Source organism: Humulus lupulus, chromosome 3 (assembly GCF_963169125.1).
Source record: "Humulus lupulus chromosome 3, drHumLupu1.1, whole genome shotgun sequence".
Classification (NCBI taxonomy): domain Eukaryota; kingdom Viridiplantae; phylum Streptophyta; class Magnoliopsida; order Rosales; family Cannabaceae; genus Humulus; species Humulus lupulus.
In genome coordinates this window covers 34935059-34950275 of record NC_084795.1, presented here as the reverse complement: position 1 = coordinate 34950275, position 15217 = coordinate 34935059, and the positions used below count along the sequence as shown (strand labels likewise).

General features: G+C 30.6%; 1 long non-coding RNA gene across 1 annotated transcript; it reads left to right on the top strand.

Moving 5' to 3' along the window:
- Nucleotides 1-10877: 10877 nt before the first annotated feature.
- LOC133822519 (uncharacterized) lies at nucleotides 10878-13428 on the top strand. Its single transcript, XR_009887907.1, has 2 exons — nucleotides 10878-11122; nucleotides 12183-13428. It is a non-coding gene; the product is annotated as an uncharacterized LOC133822519 (long non-coding RNA).
- Nucleotides 13429-15217: the final 1789 nt, after the last annotated feature.

Here is a 15217-nt window from a genome sequence, read left to right as displayed (position 1 = left end):
GGACTAGGGGTTTACCCTATTTTTGCCGCTTAGGCCGGCGGGGATTGTAAATTTGAAACAGTAGTGACCCTTTTGTATTATGAACTAATTGTAAACGTTTTTTAAAGGCTCATGAGCAGTTTATTTACTTAATGAAATGTATCATTTCCTTTTACTGGTTTTCACCTTAATCTGATAATAACACTTAGATCACGTTTTTTACCAAAGGACTCGGGTAGCGAGTCAAGTTTCCGGTTCACTGTTCACCGTAACTGTTCTGGGGTAGCTAGGGCGTTACAGAGACAGTTTTCAGGGGTATAGAAAAAAAATACGATACATTTTTCTCGCTGTGAAAAGCTTTAGAATTCTCTTGAATATCTTATTCTGCTTAGAAACTGATTTCTATCATAGATATTTTTAAAAGAATTAATTAAATTCAAAATTCAAATTATAAATTAATTATTAAATAATTAAATAAATAAAAGAAATGTCCAAGACTCATTATTGGACATTGTTACACGTCAACTATTTTCAGGGATGTGTTCCAACCTCTTTTTTTTAATTATTATTTAATAATTATTTATTAAAAAATATCTAAACCTGATAATTTGTCCTATCAGATTAATGAAAGAATAAATATTATTTCAAATTCAAATCCAATTTGAATTATCAAAAATATCTTTTGACAATATTTAAATGATAAAACTAATTAATTAATTATTTAAATGTTATTTTCGAAAAATGTCATTTTATTTAAAAAAAATTATATTAATTAATTAATTTGTCTCAATTACATATTTGACCCTCAAAAATAAATTTCTTCCAAATATGTCATTTTCTTGATTTTTCTCAATTTCAACTCTTACCTTGAACAGTGTTGATAGAGCCATCTCGGGGACCTATGAACCTATAATTTCAAGCTCCAATAAATTTAGATTATTAATTAAAAATATTTAATATAATAACCTTAATTTATTAATCTCAATATTATTCCACTGAAAATATGAGATTGCATTCTTGTAATTTAGATATTTATTTGTTGAGTACTTTTAAACATATAAAAAACGTTCATCGATTTAATCACTACATACAATTCAATCCTCTATTAATGGTTCATGTTTAACGCTCAAATCGTGACAACCACTAAGCGGTGGTTGTAGTATAATTGGGCGGTCGATCCTCAAGGAGGTAACCTAAAATCAAAAGATTAGTAGAAAATAACACAAAAAGTTAGTAACAAGAAATAAATAAGAAATAGAAATGAAAAGAGATTTGAGATTTTGGTATTGTCTTTTTGATGAAATGGTAAAATGAGATAGATGAAATAAATGTAATATGTAATCAAGAGTTTGAGAAATGGAAAGGTTTCAAGAATCATCCATATGCTTGTTTAGTTACTTGGTTACTTGATTTACAAAAATACACAAGTAAATAGTTCACATCCCAACATTTACTTGGAAAATCTAACATTAAAGTCCATATTCTTTTTCTAACAAAAATCCATTTGAGTTATGAAGTTCTTTACTTTAAAAGCACAATGTTAATCTTATGAGAAATCTAAAAATGACAAAATACCCAAGGGCAATAATGCAATAGAAGATTAGACATAAAATTATGTATCAATATTACTTATACTAATTAGAAGCACATAGAAAGAGCATGACTAATCCTATATACTATTAGCATAAGTAAATAAAGATAACAAAATAGAGATGGAGATGAAAGAACATAAATAACTCAAATATATTACATTAAGAACATAGTAAATCAAAGTAGCAAAATAACATCACTAGCATATGGAATCATCCCTAACCTTCCTAGGAAGATTAGGCCATTATGCTCATGATTCTCACAAAATTCTAAGAAGAAAGTGAGTAGAAATTTTGCTATAGTTTCTTTACTCTAAAAATCACATACCAACTGTGAAGAAAAAGTCCCTATTTATAGATGGAGAAAATGACTAAAAATAAATTAAACAACAAAATGGGGTTTACAAAATAAATATGAAATATTAATAATAAAATATGATTTTGAAAAATCAAATCTTATTATTAATATTACCCTAGCTAATTTGGTGTATGGTCAATATGCCATTTTTTTAAAGCACCAAAAAAGATGAGCTTTAAAGCTCAAAATGACAATTTTGCAAGGCCCAATACCCACAAAATATGGGTTGAAGGTGGCTAGTGGCAGAAGTGGGTTTTGACCCATTTCCAACCAATGAAAATGCGCCACGTGGGCGGCTGGGTTGAAGGAAAATGGCTGGTTGGGCCGCTGGGCTTGCTGAAGGGAGACTTGGCTTTGGGCAAAATGGGCCTTGGAAGTGCTTTGGGCGGTTGGAGGCTTGATGCTGCAATGAGCTAATTGGCGTGGAAATGCTTGGACGCTGAAGGGGATTTGAGGATGGCTTGGACAGGTGGCACAAGGAGGAGCAAGGAGTCTGGACACGTGGCGCGAAGGGAGCACGACACATTGGCAGCTGGGGGAAGAGGAAGGAAGAGTTGGGCCTGGGCTTGGAGCTTCGGTTTGGGCCAAATTCTTTCAAAAATGTCATTTCCTTCATTTTCTTTTTCAGTTTTAACTATTTCTTTGTTTTTTTTTTATTAATGTCCAAATGCAATTTATTTCTTGAAAATTAAACACAAATTAAATTTAAAATTAATATTTTCAATTATAAAATATATTACAATAAATTCATGAAAATATTAATTAAAACTTAATTTATTTTACACTTTAAAATCAATAAATTTTCATTTTTGAGCACTAATCAGTTCATAATTAAAGTAGGAATAGAGCCATCTCGGGACCTATGGGCCTATAATTTCAAGCTCCAATAAATTTATATTATTAATTAAAACTCTTTAATATAATAACCTTAATTTATTAATCTCAATATTATTCAACTAAAAATATGAGATTGCATTCTTGTAATTATAGACATTTATTTATTGAGTACTTTTAAACATATAAAAAGTGTCCATCGGTTTAATCATTGCATACAATTCAATCGTCTATTAGTGGTTCATAATTAAAGTGGGAATTAATCATCGTTTAACCTCTTTAATTATATCTTGTTTTCTTAAGTACCATTAACTTTACTAGTGAAGGTTAATTCATAAACTGATTTATGAATTTGAGCTCAATAACCTTTCAATTCCAAAAGCCAACCCTTAAGAGAACCATTATTCAATTCATCTCATAAAGGTATTGATTCCATATCTGTATATTATGTTCCTAGCCATTTGTTAGAGAATATATATTATTGCTCAATGGAAATATGGAAAAAATCAATATACAACTCTATGCTAAAATACAATGGACAACATGATAGATAAATAGATTTACAACTCAATGACCAACAATACAAGTAAATGTAGAAAAGAGAGAAAGAAGAGAATTATTAGAACTAAAACTCTAAAACAAAAGATACCAATAAATATGTAAATAGAAATAGAAGACGATGATTACAAACTCAATACAATAATAATACAAGAAGAACAACTGAATGAAAAGATCAATGGAAAACACAAACTCACACTCAACCAAAGTGTAAAGTAGTGGGGATCACCAACTTAAACAAGGTTAAAAACCTTTGTCCAAAAGCTTATTTCCCCCTATTCTCTAAGCACTAAGGGATCTCTCAAGGAAATAGCTCTCTGGAATTATCAAGCATTTTTTGGTGTATTTTTCAGCCAAGTGCTTTGAGGATGAAAAATGGTGTGTCATACAAGTGAGCATTAGGCTCCTATTTATAGAGTTTGAGATACCCTTTGGATTTCAAATTCCATCAACCCCCATGGCTGTTACCAATGTTTAATTGGATTAATATGGAATTAAAATTGAGATTTGAGAGTTATTTGGGTTTTTAGAACCGTTCAACACATTTGGACAAAACTGAAAATTTGGCCTAAAATGCACCTGTGGCCGCGGCCAGGGACATCAGTGGCCGCGACCACTGCTCTCTGTCCCCCAGGCCGTGGCCAGGGAAAGACAGTGGTCGCGGCCACAGCCTTTTTCCAGCCAAAAAATATCATTTTTCCAAATCGTTCCAAAACGTCCCAAATCCTTTCCCACATGATTTTGTAACCTCCAAACACTTATTGTGAGTTAAAAATATGTCTCCAACAGCCATATTTCATTATGACTTTATGAAATCCAATCTCAAATGTGTAACATATAATATACACATTATTGGGTAATATTTGGGAGTTACAAATTTGTAACTGATTTTGTAACTCCAAAATATGTCACATTTGGGCACACACATGTGTCCAATTTTGTGACTCTCAATAATATGTTACAAGGTGTGACAAATCACATTTTGTCACATTATTTAATCTAATATTATATTATATGAAATAATATAACACCATTTACATCAATGAGTTCCCAAAATAAAAGTTTTCAGTCTGATCATTTTGACAAACTATAACGAGTGAATCAAAGAACTCATATGACATAAACAAGAGTTCATAATAACTTCAGGATTAAGATCAGTTTGTATATGACCATCTTATTGATATGTTAAATTAATACTTATAAAGTAAACAATATTATTAAGTATTAATAACTTATCGGATCGCGTTCATGTATAACCACTTTATACAAAGTACCTCTACTAAGATGTCCTACTACATCAGTAATCCAGATCTAGATTACATGTATTCATAATACTAGTGAATCGTACTTATAGTATTTAATCAAAAGATTCCACATATCTTTGTTTTACTGCAAACTATTTAAATTCGTTCCCTACAATCTTAATCCTCTCGTATCAATGCAAGATTGTAGTCACAATAAGGAATTTGAGAATTTTCTGATATTCATATAATATTATTCTAATAATAATGATAAATAATCAATATATACTAAAATTTATTTCAATTATTTATTTAATAAAACATTGTTCAATACATATACTTTAAAGGGCACTAATCTCAACACGCCTCGCCTGAAAAGGGATTCCACCCATCTTGGGCTGCCGATTATCTACACTAAAAAGAGAATTGACAACTGGTCATACTTAGTGGACAGAGTTAAGGCGATACTTCAAGGGTGGAAGGCCAAATTGTTGTCTAAGGCGAGGAGGGCAACTCTTGTGCAATTAGTGGGATCGTCTATGGTAAATTATATGGCTGCTTCAGGACCAATTCCCAAATCTTCTATGGGGAAAATTGACAAGGCCTTAAGATATTTCTGGTGGGGGGATTCAGATGAGAAGAGAACAATCTACACGATAACATGGCCAAAGTTATGTAAACCTAAAGGGGGGGGGGGGGGGGTTTGGGATTCCGCTCTAAGCAATCCATTAACGAAGATTTCATGACCAAGAGGGGATGGGAGTTAGTTAAAGGAAACGATGGGATATGGCATAACCAGATGAAGGCAAAATACTTAAAAATGGAGCAATTCCTAAGTTGCAACGCCAAAAACTCTGATTCCCATTTATGGAAAGCTATACTAAAAGGAAGAGAGACGTTAATCAAAGGCCTTTGTAAACGTATTAGGAATGGCAAAACATCCTCCATTTGTTTGACAACTGGGTGACAGGCATTCAACGCAACCCCGAACCCCTAAGGGATGCCACAGAATGGGTCAATTGGGTGAGCGAATTCATTTATGATGGAGTGTGGAGTATTCCAAAGCTGAAAGAGTGGTTCTGTGAGGATACAGTGAAGATAATAATCAATATAGATCTTCCTAGTTATGATAAGGAAGACTCTTGGCTATGGGAATTGAAAACTTCAAGTAAATTCAGCATCAAATCTGCTATTTCAATCCATTACAATGACATTCCATAGAAAGATGTATGGTCATGGATTTGGAAAAGCAAGATACATACAAAACATAAGTTACTCTGGTGGCAGCTAGTTAATGAGGCTTTACCAACTAGAGGGAAGTTGTCTTCGATCATGGAACTAAGCAAAATTGAATGCTTGTTGTGCTCGGGGTCACTTGAATCCTCAATCCATCTTTTCTGGACATGTCCTTTGGCATCCAGATTATGGTTCATTAATGTTTCGGGCTTGAGAACAGAGAATGTGAGGATTGGTAATTGGGAAGATTGGTTCAACTACTTTCACGAATGAAAACATAGACCTCGAGGACTCCCTTTCAATGAATTCCTCCTTGGTGCATCGCTATTGATAAACTTACTTTGGATGGAAAGGAATAGTGTGCTCCATGGGGCAGTTCCGCAACAATTTTAGGTGTTATGCATATGTTTAGGAGGAACATAAGTGAATGGATGGATCACTTCCTAAAGGAAAACACTCCTCAAGTGCAGTGGTATCCGCCCCTCGGTGGACATGTTACACAACAGATGCGGTGATAAGAAGCAATGGGTCAACCATTGCTTTTGTTGGGAGGAGCCATGAGGGCAAGCCAGTTAAGGTGGTAGCTGACCAAATTCCCCAAACGGACCAGAACCTGGCGAAGCAAAGGCCATTATGTTGGTTGTCGCAACAGCAGTTGAGTCCAAGACTTGTTTCAACATATTTCAAAGTGGTAATAGCTGGGCAGTGAACTCAATCAACTCAGCAAGTCCTTTCCAAGCGATGGCCTTAGAAACTTGTAGGGACGAATTCCTCAAATGGAGTAAATGGTTCACAAAATGGGAAGTCGTGAAAATCCCAAGGGAAGTCAACTACGTTGCTCACAATGTGCTAAGCATGCTCATAGGTCGCATCTTGTAGGTTCCCTAGACTGGAACACTGACATTTTCAATGACTACAAGGCCAGTCCTCCTCCTTGAGTCATAGCAATTGCAGCATAATCTTGGGTCTGTAGTTTTTGAGTTTGTTCTCCTTTTGTGTTCAATATGAGTTATTAGTTTATTGTTGTAGTTGATAGATTATTAGATTTTGTTGGTATGTTGTTTTAGCCTTTTTGTTGTTTTGTGTATGGTTATGTAGACTTTGTTTGGTTGTTTTTTGGACTCTCTACAAATAGTGGCAACTATGCCTAGCCTGGAGATACGTTGTGTGTACGTTGTAGTTTTGTTTTAGTATCAATGAATTTGGCCCCTACTGTTGAAGAGGCTAATTCTAGCAAAAAAAAATTTGCAATGGCCTCTCTTTCTTTCTTTTTTTCAATACAATAGTGCTATTATTGGAATATGATCTCTCTTTTTGAAAAAATAGATTGTAAAATCATAGGTACACTAAAAATTTGACCAACTAAAAATTGTAAAATTATCAGCTCTTCTACTTTATATTTTAAAATACATCATCAAAAACCAACTTTTTTTATTTTATATCAAACTTTACATTACATATTTTTTAAAAAAAAAAAAAAAAACCTTCACATTACATACTATATATTAGTTTCTCTATATATTTTTTGATATTATTTAAATATTATATTTTTTATTTTTTTAAATATAAAATAATAAGAAAGTAACATAAAATAAGAGACAAGGGAGGAGGGAGTATTATTGAAAATTTGTTTAAAGGATGAATAGTGTTATGGAGAGAGGAGACTAGAACTTGAGCTAAAATACATACATTGTTTGACAAAACTTTTGTTTTTGTTTATAGCTAAAAACATAAAATAAATAAAAATTTTGACTTATTTTTTCTGTTTGAATAACTATTATATATACAAAAATTAATGAAAAATTATTTTTAAAGTGTTTGAATATTAATTAAAAAAAATATTTTATGAATAAATTAGGAATAATAAAATTATTCTAATTTAAAGAATAGATTCTCCAAAAAGACCTTTCAAATTAAAAAATATTTTTTTAATCCTAGAATATAAAAGTAGCTTAAAATAAGAATGATGCCTGTAGATTAGAGCATGTGTTGGAGTGGATTTTTGCCTCTTTTCTCTAAATTTTGAAGATATATCAATTTTACAACATTTATGGTATATGCTTTTAAGGCATATTGAGATATATTTCATTTAGAGCACTCTTAATGAATGCTCTATTCTATTATTTCAAATATATTATCAAATTTTTTTTATTTTTATTTTACATCAAACATTTATATTGCACCATATATGAACTTCTCTATTTCTCCTCTATACTTTATCTACATCATTTAAATATTATTTTTTTATTCATTAAAATACTAAAAAATGAGAGAGAAAGAAACATAATAAAATAAAATATAATTAATATACAAAGAAAAATAAATAAAAAGAATAAAATATTTTTGACTCAATGAATAGTGTAATTGAGGTGGGTCTGCCTTGCCCTGCAAGAAACCCGGCCAATGAAAATAGAAAATTACTATTTTTTTTAATTTACTTAACAATAGAAGAAAAAAACAAAGGTTTTTCAAACAAAAAAGAAAATAGAGGTCTCGTTGGCATTTCCAAAAACAATCTTTAGAATGATGTATTTCTATTTTTGGGCTAATTGTTTATTGGTGAGTAATTATGAAAATAAAATAACTAATTATTAAAAGATAAAAAACCAATGTGGTATAATTATAGCTTATAAACAATCAATTTTAACTGCTTTCATAAAATTTGTGTGTTGTAAATTGAAAAAAAATTATAGGGCTCGTTGGGTAATTATTTTTAAACAATTTTCTTATTAAATAATTAAAAATTTAAAAACAAAGGGGGGAAATGTGTTCAGTAAGTCTATTTTAATTTTTTATTTTTAAAATTAATGAAATTTTGAAAACAATATTTTGTCACTTATAATTTATTTTTAAAGCATATTTATATTTCTTCTTCTCGTAGCCACACACACGATTTTCTTTCTTCCTCAAACATCAATAGCTTCCAAGTTCCTTCCAAGTTTTCTTCAAGTGCATCACTATCTCATTTTCTCTTATTTCTCTAATATCTTTCATCTCATCGTAGTTTCTCTCAAATGTTGGAAATGCATTATAAATGTTATTGGATCGAAATGGCGTAGCCGCTAAATCTAATTCATAGGGTTGGATATTTTCTATTGTTAAGGTATGCATCTAATTCTAATTTTACTTAGGATTAGGGTTTGTGGTTTGTAATATTTTTAGTTTAATCATTGTTTCTTATTCTGAATTTGGAAATTAACAATCGATATGAGAAAAATGACAATTTCAATAGGATTTTTTTCTTCAAAACCTAATTCTAAGTTCATTGTCGAGTTTTTCTCATTCCCTGGTACGATTACGAAACCCCGTTTCATTTACTTTCTTAAAGTTTTTATTTTTTAATATATCTTCTATATAAAAAAAGTGTATAGATACCAAATTATTTATTTTAACGGTTTTTTGTTAACTTTTGACGGAATATTAAAATTATTTAATAGTATATGCCTTTAAAAATGATTGAAAATAGATATTTATTAATTATATTAATATAAATTCAAATATTATAAAATATCATTATTATAATAATATATAATATATAATCTTAATTTTTATTATTTATATAGAAAACATGTTTTTATTACTTAATGTAACTTAATTAATTAAATATATATTCATATTAAATAACAACAAACATTATAAATACATTATATATAAGTGTCGTTTGTGTACAAATAATATGACTGTGTAACTACATAAGAAATTAGAATAATATTTATCTTCTATCAAGAATAAACAAACTTCTTCTCCAATTATAAATGTGTGATTTGAATAATATCATGAATGTTTTATACATTAAATAATATAGTTTATGATCTAAAATATTATCATGTATTTTTTAAAAAAAAAACCATAAACAATGTTTAGGTTTAATTTTTCTTTTGATATGCTTATGTCATTTTTTTATATATAATATTGTTTATTTATTTAAAATTTATATGTCAATCATAAAAACTTAATAAATATATTTAATAATTTTTTTAAATAAAACTAAGCAAATGTTTACTTACACTTAATAAGTTTAAATTTGCGTGTGGTAAATTGAAAAAAATAAAATTATAGTGTTTGATAATCAAAGTATTATATAAATATAAAATTACTAAAATAAATAACATTCTAAAATATCTAATAAGTATAAAATAAAAAAAATAAAATAAAAATTAGAAAAAAAAATAAAATATTTGATTTCTTATAATTTGTTTTTATTCAGTTTTTATATTATTTTTCTTTATTTTGGATATTTTATTTTAAATGACTTATTTAATAATCTAATAAATATATAAAATAATGAGAAATTTTATTGTTTACTTACTTACCTTAACAATATTAATTCATTTAAAAAACAATAATATTAATTCAAAAATAATTTAAAAGAAAATGAGTGATGTGGCTAATAGTGATACAAAATAAAAATTACAAAAGAAGATGCTTCTCGTATCAACCAAGAGCTCTGGTCGCCACCAGTCCTCACATCACCCTTATCCTCTATTTAATAATCAATTGAAGAGAGTAACAACAAATTCCCCAAACTACTCTCTTTGCCATTTCACGTGTCCCTTTGTCTTTTTCTTCCTTTTTTATAAAATATTATTAAGAAAAATATAAATACTATGGATCTAAGCATGGCGTGCAATTTATTAAGAATAATGATATATGCACCAAAATGTTACATCAACTCACAGTATACTCGTTTTTAAAATATGAAGTTTTGCTTGAAATAAATTTGATTATTTAAATAAAACTGTCACGTTATTTGGTATAATATTTTGTTGCATAATTTTAGTATACATATTATTACGCATCTATTAAATACCATAATTAATAGGGATGTGCAGAAATTTTTACAACGCACCCAACCTGAATAATCTGCCCAAACTAACTCGAAAAAACCACAAAAAAACGCAATCCGAATAAACCGACAAAAATTTAAACCGCCCAATTATTACATTGGGCGGATTGAACATAATTATCAACCTACCCAATATAACCCGACCTGTCCAACGAAGAGCTTACTGTTTTTTAATACATTTAAATATATTAATATATTATATACATAATTAAATTTATATTTTTTAAAAAAAAAAACCCTATACGATTACTAAGTTAGTTTGCCTCTGCCTCCTTTTTTCCATTTCTTTCTTGGTGCCGCCGCTGCTCTTTCCTCTCTCTCAAGTTCTCAAGTCTCAACGTTGCAGAGCACTAGTCCTCCAGCCTCCCTTCTCTTCAGTTCAACGCCTCTCTCCACGCTCTTCTCTCTCGTCTCCGGTAGCAAAAGTACAGGACTCCGTCTTCGACAGCAACGCGACGTCGACTTTGGCAACAACAAACATGTATCATATCTTTTCCAATCCATTCTTGCATTCTCTGAGTTTTTGTGGCAAAAAGCTTGATTAATTTTTGGTATTTCACTACTGCAAGTTTCTTAATTTTTGAGGGTTCAAATGTCTTGCATTCTCTTATTTTTTTTATGGCAGAAAAATTGATTAAGTTTTGGGTATATTACTGTTGCAATTGTCTTAATTTTTTGTGTGTATTTCACTAATGCAAATGTCTTGATTTTTAGGTGTTTCAAAAAACTTGCATTTTCTAATTCTTTTATGTGGCAAAAAACTTGATTAAGTTCTTATTTTTTTATGTATACGCTTAAGTCTTGTTGTAAGTTTTTGAATGTATCTTCTCTTGGTGAATATATAGATTTCCATGAATCATGCTTACTATTAGTTATTTAGTTTTTTTTTTTTATACAATCTTTGAATGAGCATTGAGAAAAATGGGTACTCGTACGTAAGGTTGCTGGTTAGTTCAATGTTTCTTCTTACATTACATATGTATATAGCCATACTCTATAAAAGAATGCACAATGTGGGAACATACGTGTGAAATTAAATTGTTAGTTTAGATTGATTTGCTTGAGATAGTCTCTTTGGGTTATTAACATATGTAGTGTACCTTAAATTGTTTATATTAAAAAATAGTGAGAATATGCTTTGGATATAATCAAGGTTTGATTTGTGATGTGTACTCGTAAGCATGCTAGTTCAATATTTATATTCTTATAAGTATATATGCTAGTAGAAATATATAGAAAATTTTGGTTGCACTAATTGTTTATAGTTCAATGTTTCTTTTCATATAAGTATATAGGCTAGTAGAAATTTATAGAGAATTTGGGTTGCATTAATTATTTGTGAAATTTATATAGGCTAGTAGAAAATTATAGAGAATTTGGTTAAGGTGAATGAGCATAGTAATATGGTGAGGTTAAAGAAACTACTATAATAATATAATGTAGTATTTTTATTTGGTTTTATCTTTTAATATCACTTTGTGTTGTGTTTTGTTTATCATATACATTTAGATTAGAATGTGTATGATCTATTTTTTTTGTAGATAATTACATATGGAAATTGAAGATAAAAATGTGGATGATTTTGTAAACGAATGGATTAAATATGTAGAGATTGAAAAAGGGGCTGCTCAAATCGAACGACCGCAAAAAAGGAAAAGGAAAGGGAAAAAAACATCAACTATTTGGGAACATTTTACTATTGTTAAGAAAAAAGTAAAAGGTAAAAAAGATAAAGAAGAAAAAGAAGAGGATATAGCAGAGTGCAACTATTGTGGAGCTGATAGTAAGTATTGTGGGACTAGTACATTGTGGAGTCATGTTGATAAAAAGTGCAGGAAGTGTCCATCTAGTAATTGGGTAGAGCAGAATAAGAAACAAACGATGATAATCAATTTACAAAGAAGACACCTGATTCTGAAGTTAACTTAAGTGGGACTACCACAATGAAGTTTAGTCAGAGTAAAGTGAGAGAATTGATTAGCAAGTATTTCATTATTGATGAACTTCCTTTTAGGCATATTGAAGGGAAAGGGTTTCGCTTGCTTGTTAATCATTTTTTTCCAAAATTTTACTTTCCTTCAAGATTTACAATTGCTCGTGATATCTACCAATTGTTTTTGGAGGAAAAGAAAAAATTGAGAAATGAATTTGTCAATCGTAGGTTGTCTTTAACTACTGATTGTTGGACTTCCATACAGAATATTAGTTATATGTGCCTGACTGCTCATTGGATTGATGACAATTGGAAGATGCAAAAAATTATTATTAGTTTCATTCAGGTTCCTAGCCATAAAGGTGACATGGTTGCAAAAGAATTGATCAGTTGCCTCAATCATTGGGGGATTACTCAACTTTTCTCCATCACTGTTGACACACTACAACAAAAAAGGCCATTTGCGTCAGTTTAGCACTGCCACAGTTGAGTTTTTGCGTCAGTGTACTATGTGACGCAATTGTCCATGACGCAAACCAGAGTGTCATTTGCGTCAGTACCCCACTGCCACAAATGTTAAAAACAAGTATTTTTTGCGTCAGTTGGGCACTGTCACATAAAGTATTAACCAGGGAAGTTGCAAATGTTTATGCCAATTTCTCTGGCCTGTTTTGATAAAAATAATCAGCAGCAGAAACAAAAAAAAACAGCAGCAGAAACAGAAAAACAGTAGTATGAACATAAAAACAACAGTATAAGTTTTTATAAACATTTATCTAGAGTTAACATTTGTGATCAAAACTATAAAAGTAATTCAAATATCAAAGTTAATATATGTACTCTTGTGTTCTAAATTTCTAAGTGTCAAACCTACTTAAACTAAAATTTCCTCACCCACTTGCTCATTTGTTAATTGAGATACGCCATAATTGATTCAGTCCACTCATCCCGTATCTCGTTGATTTCGTCAGCCGAATATAGACTTGTATTCGTAAACTAATTAGAAAATATTTAAAATAATAAGTTAGAAATAATCATCCAAATAAAATCATAAACGATAGTTTAAATGAAAATTAAAAAGCAAAACAATACCTCATTTTTCAAGTAGGCCTTCGGTCTAGGCTGTGAAATCAAGTCTCTGGCAGATTTCATAATGTAAAAGCCACACTCGGTTGGCCCAGTCTGGTTTCGACACTATTACAACATAGTTATCCAAAGTTAAGTATTATATTTAGTAAGTTATTATAATAGAAATATGTCAAAAAGTTGAATACGATAAATAATATAATTTACTTACCTTAGGAACACAAACTTTTAGATTGATTAACTCTTTTAGTCTTCGGTGTGTATCATATTGATCCAACGCCCTGCACACAATATTAATATTTACCCATATATGAGTTTGAAATAAAATCATAAATTAATTAAGTAAAATGAAAAACTTACATGATAATTATCTCCTTGATTTCCGGACGGAAATGTGAGTTTACAGGATCCAAAAAAGCTATCGAATGACTGTGGGGCTGAATTAATACTAACATCCAATGAAAGCTGCAATAAAAAAACTTGTGTAAGATATTTATCAATAAACAAAATATATGAATATAAAATTAAGTTGACTTACTTGTTGTTCCAAGGACAAATTAGAAGTTGTGTCTCTAGCTCCATCTGTAGAAACCGATCAAAGAGATTTTTAGCACGTATTTCATTGGTTCCTGCATTAGTGGACACTAAAGCGGGATGCATGAAAGTGTACATGTGGTTCAATCCCTTCGTTTGCACCAAATCATCGAGGAAGCTACATATAATTAAAAAAGTTAATAAACTATTAAATTTCAAGTTAAACTAAATAAACTAAGATTATAAACACCATTGTACCTCATATATAATGCTAGCTCAGTCTGTCCAATCATCTCATAGTTGCACAAGTAGAGGATATCATCTTTCCATAATAGAGCGATAGTTTCGAATCCAAATACCCTTTCAACAATTGGAATCTCTACCACGCGGTCAGCTTGCCATTTATCAATAAACTTCACCAAACACCTCAATATTTTTGTGATAGGCACTTCTGTAGGCTCCTATGTCAATGCCTCTATTCTTTTCTTTGATTGTCTTGGTTGTTGAGTAGAGGGCGCAAGTGGCTCTTTTGTTTGTTGATTAGTAAGAACCCAATGTTGTGGCCATCCAACATCATACCCGACTGCTTGTCCAACCAATGTATAATCTTCCATTGTAAGCGGATATGGTAAACTAGCGTTCTCTTGAATGGCTACCTCAACTCTGACACGATAATTTCCAGGAGGCAGTTGAACGCTATGTATTTCTGTGCAACAGGTACTTACAAGTTTCCCCTCTGCAACTATATTTTGTGTCGAACCAAGACACAACTTACAATTAATCTGTTACATTCCAATTAATCCGTTAGACTTTTCGATAAACTAGTTTATTTTTACTGTATCAAATATATGCAATAATGAATTAATAAGAAACTATTACCTCCTCAGGAAAGTTTGACTGTGGTGGTGGGGGAGCACATGGTGCCTGCGTCGGTGGTGGAGGAGCAAGTGGTAGCTGTGAGGGTGGTCGGTGAGCATATGATGTCCATGTCGGTGGTGGCGGAGCATGTTGTGCCTGTGTCGG